Source organism: Leptosomus discolor, chromosome 1 (genome assembly GCF_034619465.1).
Source record: "Leptosomus discolor isolate bLepDis1 chromosome 1, bLepDis1.hap2, whole genome shotgun sequence".
Taxonomy (NCBI): Eukaryota; Metazoa; Chordata; class Aves; order Leptosomiformes; family Leptosomidae; genus Leptosomus; species Leptosomus discolor.
This window is the reverse complement of record NC_141391.1, coordinates 44,989,950-44,998,387: the sequence shown is the minus strand read 5'-3', so window position 1 is coordinate 44,998,387 and position 8,438 is coordinate 44,989,950.

Below are 8,438 nucleotides of genomic sequence, written 5' to 3'. Positions count from 1 at the left end.
CACCAGGTCAGCTCTGTGTGTGCATGCACACGCTATGCAGACAGAGGAACCATACCATAAACTGCATTAGTCTTTGTCCAAGACCTTAAGGCAATTTAAAATCGTTGTTTAGCCTCTGATGAACGGCCTTAAAAAAAGGATGGAAACCATCAGTTACACTTGTGCTTGTTACACAAAAAATCCACACGTAACAATAAATTTTGCAGGGTCTTCTAGCTTGTAGTGCCAAGATGCTGGTGAGTGAGAATTATTGGATAGAATTCTCAAAAAACACCCAAACATATTGTGCCTTGAACTGCATTGTTACAGCCAAGCTATATCAGCTGGCCATGTAGTCAGAAAACGTGTTTTATGTTCTGTTAGGACTGAAGTAAGTGTAAGTGTGCCCCTAGACTTGGTGCTGAACTCCCACCACAGGGAGTTTGAGGTGGTTGGTACCAAATTCTGCATGTTCATTTCAGTAAAACTACCCTACGGTGCGCCTGGGATTAGAGGAGTTTAGACCAGTTCTGCTGCTGCCAGTTCCTAGCCCTCAGCCAAGAACCCCCACTCCCATATACTACAGATATTCCTCAGAGATGTTCGAAGGTACAGCTCATGAACTTCTATACTAGTCATGGAATTATTAAGGGTGGAAAAGACCTTGAAGATCATCAGCCATCAACCCAACACCATCATATCCGCTAAACCATGTCCTGAAGTGCCACATCCATGTGGTTTTTTGAACACCTCCAGGGATGGTGACTCCACCACTTACCTGGGCAGCCTGTTCCAATGTTTGACCACTCTTTCAGCAAAGAAATTTTTCCTAATATCCAATCTAAACCTCCCCTGGTGCAACTTGAGGCCATTTGTTCTCGTCCTATCAAACTTAACTCCTCAGCGGTTTCCTTGGGTAATCAGTGGGTCACAGTTGATCAATTTGTGGTTGTCAATTGGCTCCCTGTATGTTGTCATTGTAAAGGACTTGATCAGATCTGTAAGGTATGTATTTATAAAAGGCATCAAAAGAAGACAATTAACATTTTTGATTATAATAGAAAAATCCCACACCCCATGGATAAGATATTTGAATCCCGTCACTGGTATACTAAAAGACTTCAGAAAATTTTAAATTTACTTTCAAGAAAGAAGTGCAGAGCTCTGGATCTGTAACTGGTACTGCACATTTAATTAATCAGAAACATACTTCATAGTAACTGAACCCATTTTTTAACTAATCCTTCCTTGCCTGTCCCTTCTGAAGAGCTTATAGCCATCCATTGCAGCACTCCAGTCATGAGAGTCATCCCACCATGCTTCTGTGATGGCAACCAAGTCACAGTTATTCTGCTGCACAATGGCTTCCAGCTCCTTCTGTTTGTTGCCCATGCTGTGTGCATTGGTGTAGATGCACTTGAGCTGAGCATTCAATTTCACCCCCAACATTGATATGCCACCCGTAGGCTGATCACTAGTGGGCTTTGTTTTGTCTCCTTCCCCCTATGTAACTAGTTTAAAGACTTCTCAATGAGCCCGGCCAACTCACGGGGAGAATCCGTTTCCCCCTTCTAGAAAGCCAAACTCTATTGCCAGCAGGCCCAGGGCTGTGTAAACCTCCCCATCATAAAAAACAAAATTCCACCGATGGCACCAGCCTCTGAGCCACGTGTTAATCATCAGGTGTGTTTTCCTGTTCCTTTCAGCATTCTTCCCTGCCACTGAAGGCATTGAGGCGAACACTACCTGGGCTCCTGATCCTTCAAGCAATCGCCCCAGTGCCCTGAAGTCCCTTCTGATCACCTTTGCACTCTTCCCTGCACCCTCATCACTACCAGCCTGCATAACCAGTAGCGGGTCATCATCAGAGGGCTGTACCAGACCAGGGAGTTTCCTAGAAACATCTCTAACCTGGGCCCCAGGGAGGCAGGAGACTTCCCCGTGGGATGGGTCTGGTCAGCATATTGGGCCCTCTGTTCCCCTCAGAATGGAATTGCCTACGACAATTACCCTCCTTCTTTAACAGTGGCAGTCACAGTGTGGGGGGCTGACTGAGTCTCCCTAGGCAACTCCCTGGAGGGACCTTCATCTACACTCTCATTTGCCTGCCCCTCAACTTCTAGAGCCCCATATCTGTGGTGTAGGGGCAACTGGGAAGGTGAGGGAGGCCCAGAGGGGATTTGCCTGCCAGCCCGAGCACGGACCTGTTTCCATTCCCCTCCCTACCCCTTATGTCCCCTCCTTGTGCCTGGTGGCAGGAGGGCAGGGATCCTCTGCTTCTTGGGGAGCCTCCACCTGCTGCCTTTGCCTCAGGGATGGCAGGGTGGGGCTCCACCCATCTCTCTCCCTCTCACACTCCCTCATGCTCCTTAACCTTTCCACTGCCTCTCTCAGCTCTGCCACCAGGCTGAGCACATCGGCCACCTGCTCACACCGCACACAGCTGCTGTCCCTGCTGCCCTCTGGCACAGTGACAGGCTCAGGCACTCCCTGCAGCCAGAGACCTGCACAGCTGCCGGGTTGTGCGGGAGCTCCGCCTGGGTCGCCACATTCCTTCTGGCGGTGGCTTTCGGCCGGGTGGAAACCGCAGCTGGGTCCTTTTCTGGGAAGGCGATGGCCACCGGTGGAGTTGGCCTCTAGAGCCGGGAGAGGGACCGCGCCCCGCCCGCCCCGCCTGCCCCAACCGCCGCCCCAACGGCCGCCCCGCGCCCCCTTTGCCCGCCCTGGTGGCCGCGCTCTGCTCGCTCGCGCTCCCTGGGGCTGCTCTCGCCCGGCGGGGGTTGGCCGCCGTCAGTCACGCCGACATGGCGGCCACACTGGCTGTTCAACTGCCGCCGCCACTCCTGTCCCGCCCACGGCGGGTCCCAGCTGACCCCGTCAGGCGCTCGCTCTGCCCTCTCGGGGCGCTGGGGCACCCTCTCGCTCCCGGCGCTTTTGCCGCCTCGCTCTTGCCGCGGTTTTGGTGCTTCAGGAAGGGTCCCCCGGCGCGATCCTCCGCTCCGGAGCCCTTCTCACCTCTGTGACTACTAGTTCCCTGCCTCTCACTTACTTGAAGGGAATTTCTCTAACTGTTCCTCAGTCTTTTGGGCTTGTCTGTTTATTGTAACTTAATTTTGCACTTAGGTCTTCATTTGGACAAGATTTTCACTTCTTAAAGCCTGTTGACTTGTAATACCAGTCACTCTACTGATTTTTTAACTGTTCTTTTGAAATTCTTTTGATAAATGGCATATTCTTACTCCAAGTCTTCCTTTAAATTCCATCTCACCCCTGAAAGCATTTTGCCTTTTAGCAGTCCCCTTTAATACAATCTTCATTAAATGCCTTATTACTGCTCATGTAATGCATTTTAAGCTTTGAGGTTTTTTCGTTCTGCCATGGTGATGCATTCTGAGTCAGTACACTTATTTCATCAGTATTACAGGGATGATTCTGTGGGTGACTTCTTAAGCAGGGCCTCAGGCAAGAGTTGCTTCTCCCTTTTTATGCGTTCTCTATCTAGTTGCTCCAAGAAAACAGACAGGCCTTTGCGGCACCTGGAAACCTAGACTCTCTTTTGAGCCTTTCTGTGACAGGTACTTCTTGTTACCATGTAATCTCTTCTCAGCCTCTCCACTGCTCCCTAGCATGTTACAGCCATTGCCATCCAAACTAGTCGACCAGAACCAGAACCTTCAGCTTATAGGGGTGGGTTTAATTCCAGCATATGTGCCTGGGTTACTCTAATACAATTAAGTGACTCTTCTACTGGTATATGCTATTGTTGCTTTTACATCATTTGTAACCTGGTAGTAAAGTCCTAGTGATCAGCTTCCTTGCATTGAGCTTGTGAAGCACCTGTTACCTTCTCTAATCAGACTCTGTGGTTTGCCCGTAGACTCAGGTGCAGAGGAGCAGATGTGTATCCAGTCTTGGTCCAACTCTTTTAGGGACACTACCTAAATGAACTGTGTTTCACCATAGCCTGCAGGCTTCACTCTGCTGCAGTGCTGCGCATTTCCCTATTCTCAAAGAAAGGACTGCACACTTCTTGATGACCTCTTTCCTTGAGGACAAGTCATTCTCTGTAAGCATCCAGGCCCATCTTTTAACTCTATGTATGAAAGCATGTGGTTTGTTGGCCCTGCCTGGATGCCAGGTGCACACCAAAGCAGCTCTATCACTCCCCCTCCTCAGCTGGACAGGGGAGAGAAAAATAAAACTAGAGGCTTGTGCATAGAGATGAGGACAGGGAGATCACTCAGCATTTACCACCACGGGCAAAACAGACTGGACTTGGGAGAAAATATGTAGTTTATTACCAATCAAGTCAGACAGGAGTAATGAGAAATAAAACCAAATCCTAAAACACCTTCCTCCCGCCCTCACCTTCTTTCCCTGGCTTAACTTTATTCTCGATTTCTCTCCGTCCCCCCTAGAGCAGTGCAGTGGGACAGGGAATGGGGGTTGCAGTCAGTTCATCACACTTGTTTCTGTTGCTCCTTCCTTCTCAGGGGGAGGACTCCTCACACACTTCCCCTGCTCCAATATGGAGTCCCTTCTCACAGGAGACAGGCCTCCGTGACTTCTCCAGCGTGATTCCTTCCCATGGGCTACAGTTCTTCACGAACTGCTCCAGCATGGGTTGTCTCCATGGGGTGCAGTCCTTCAGGAACTGACTGCTCCAGCGTGGGCCCCCCCCATGGGGTCACTAGCAGCAAACCTGCTCCAGCGTGGACTTTGCTCTCTCCATGGGTCCAGAGGTCCTGCCAGGAGCCTGCTCTGGTTCAGGCTTCCCATGTGGTCACATGTTCCCTTCAGGCATCCACCTACTCCAGCGTGGGGCCCTCCATGGGGTCTAGGCAGATATCTGCTCCACTGCCCAGGGGCTGCAGGGGGACAGGCTGCCCCATCATGGTCTTCTCTGCAGGTTGCAGGGGAATCGCTGCTCTGGCACCTGGAGCACCTCCTCCCCCGCTTCTTCACTGACCTTGGTGTCTGCAGAGTTGTTTCTCTCACATATTCTCACTCTTCTCTCCAGCCGCAATTGTGCAGTTTTTTTTTCCCCTCCTTAATACATTATCCCAGAGGTGCTACCACTGTTGCTGATGGGCTCAGCCTTGGACAGCAGCGGGTCCATCTTAGAGCTGGCTGGCATTGGCTGTATCAGACATAAGGGAAGCTTCTAGTAGTTTCTCTCAGAAGCCACCCCTGTAACCCCCCCCCACTACCAAACCCTTGCCATGCAAACCCATTACAGAGGAAAAGCTTGCCAAGCTCCTTGCCTGATCTTCCTCCGTTCCCCAAGGCCCCCCAACCAAACACCACGCACATACATGCGTTACAGGCAGCAGCACTCCAATCAAGGGAGCTGCAAATTGTAGTAAAAAGATAATGCAAACAATGTAGGTATGTCAGAGATGTCTTTATTCTGTTTCACTACTCGATTTACAGTTATACATCTTCAAGGGCTCTCACTAAAACCACCAAAGTTAATGTAAACAATGACCGTTTTGTGCAATGTGTGCCAACCAATGCATTCAGTACAAACAAAGACACAGAAAGGCCAAATGATTTCCACGACAATAGGCACAGTAGGTTTCTTCTACAAAACAATGATACAAACATAATTAAAAATATGCACGTTTTCATAAAATAAATAATTCCCATCTAACTGAAGACTGTCAAACAGGACAGAAAATACAGGCAATTTATTGGGGGGGGATCCTAAATTACTTCTCACATTTACCCATTTCTGCTGTTACTGTTCCCTTACCTTTAAGAAAACACTTATACAGGGTGCAATTAAGTATTTTAGTGACTGCTTGTTTTATTTGTGAATACTTTGAAAGCCTCTGATCATTGATCATGATAAAGAATAAAAAATTTAGTTAAAAAAATAAACCCAAATCTTAATTATACATACCATGCCGAACAGTTCAGAAACAAATCATAATTTGGACTGCCCTGCTTCTCATCTTTCCCTTTACACTAACATTGCTACTATTTTTTAGTAATCATACTTGCAAAAATAAATGCTTTGTACAATCCAGAAATCTGAAATTCACCCTTTCAATTGGTTATTGTTAAAGAGAATTATCATGAGAAAGAGACGCACGATCATAAATAACTTTTAAATCTCAGACAAGCTATGTCTTGCTTTTGAGCTATGAACTGTACACGCTAAAGCTAAGACCATTCTGAAGACCCTATTCAATCAATTAATTTTCCAGAAGTCTAAGTTCATCGTCTACTTTAACAAAATTCATCTCTTAAAAGTTACCAATTCAGTGTCTTTCCAGCTTTTAGCTGGGCACTGTTTCAAGACCATGATAATTCAGGATGTTAGGTTCAATTACTGTCAATCCGATATGCATTACAGAAACATTGATTAAATTGCCGTGGAAGTAAAAGTACTGCATGTCATGATGTTTGCTCGTTAGAAATCTAAAGTAATTTTTTAAATTTTTGCAACGTGAGAATAAAACCAAATGATGCTTTTATGGATGGAACAGAAGTTTCCCTTTTTCTCTAAGTAACCTGCAGAAAGCCTTCACTGGTGAATTATTAATGAAAATATTTCAAGGACTGTTCTATTCATACAACGCTTGCACACAGGTCTGGGGTCTGACGTGTTGCTTCTTAACGCTATGCGGTTCTGTTTGCACCTTCCCTTTTGAGATTTTAAAAAAATGTTTCAGGTGCCTTCAAATTTAGGTCTGACCAACTGTTTCAGGCTTAGTGTGCTGAGAGCTACTCAGCAGCCACAGTCTGTTGCTTTGGTACAAGCTTTTCTGTGGGCTACGGAACAGAACAGGAAGCAGAACTTCCCTCCAGTGTCCTGGGACTGGATATCCTTGAGATCAAAGGAGAGAAAGGCTGCTTCACCTGGAGAACGTACCAGAATGGACCTTCCTTTTTGAGTAACCCAACAAAGTTTACTTCAGAGCTCTACAAACACAGAGCCCTGAAATCTCCTTGTTTCCCTTACCTCCTCTTCCCCTCTTAGTCACTAGGGCTAGAAGATTACCGTATGGATTCCTCCCCGCCCTCCCCCCCCCTTCACATTTATAAATCCCAGAAGGTTCTTTTGAACAACTCCACTCAAATTTATACAAATTGGATTTGATTAGGCAGAGGGAGTTCTGGGCTTCCAGACCCTCATTCCATTACTTTTGTTCATTGATGGTTTTCTTGAAACTTGTATCAAGAGTTTGTTTATATTAATACTCTTTGCAGTAAGTGCCATGCAAAAGTTAATTGTATTTCTAAATGTTTACCTAAATATTTTGGTAATTTCTGTAAGCCACACAGTAGTATTTGGAGTTAAACATAAGAAGGAAGTAAAAGTGTCATGGTTTGCTTTAATAGAAGAAAGGCCGCACCATTCTCTTAAGGATGTACTGAGACCAGTTAACCTTATTGCACCTTTTTAGGTTCCTTCAGAAGGAAACCAGAGCATCAATTTGGACACAAGTGTTCTTAGGAGACACTGGTGGAGTCAGGTGATCAACTTCAAGATTAGTAGTAATGCAATTAACTAAAGTACCACCAGTATCATTTAATTTTCAAGTAACCAATAGGACATTTTACTGAAGTACATGGTAAAGCTAACTGACAGATACACAGTTTTCTGTCAAACCAAGGAAAAAGCTGTTCAAAGAATTTCTAAAAGGCTTCTTTTGACATAAAGCTTATTTTATTACTAAGAAATTAAACTTTTTTTTTTTTTTTTAACGTGGAAGAGTACATTATTTCCATAACTAGAATGGAGTTTTCATGCAGCTGGTTCACAAGGAATACTTAAAAGCACTAACCTGGTATTAAAATCAAAGCACCCATTTCTAACAGTTTGCAGCATACTATAAAACATACGCACATTCCAGGGACCCATTTCTGGAACACTAGTTTTGTTCTTTCTTCATGAAAGTTGCAGCTGAGTTTCATCACTGTTACTGGAGACCGATGCTGACAGACACTCACCCCTCTCCCGCTTCCTCAGCCCTGCTCTCATCACACCCCCAGCAGTTCATTTCTGCCCAGGGACTCTCTCTTGGTACCAGCACTAGTATTCCTGAAGCCACACAATAAAACTGATCAGGGGAAAAGCAATCCGAACCAAAACTAATGCTCCTTTCCTTCTTCTCTCCCCCAGAGAAAAATTTCCCTCATGCCTTTAAGAGTCGTGTCTTAAAAAGTAGGTGTTATTGCAGTTACATTGGCTCCTATGCAAGTTACCCTGGGTTTGCTCAGTCTATCTGAAATAGTCCTATTGAAGCTGAAGTTATGCCCAAACTTTCAAAAGGAAGTTCCTCATGGAATCTACTGTAATCCCAGAAGGAACACAATTCTGGAAAAACACAATGGTTTCTTTGTACCAAGTCTAGTTGCCTTAATTTTCAAAAGGATTGCCTAATGATAGCAATAAATTTGTTAATAAGATCTGAAAAACCCCACATTATTCAAAAACTCCCTTAAAA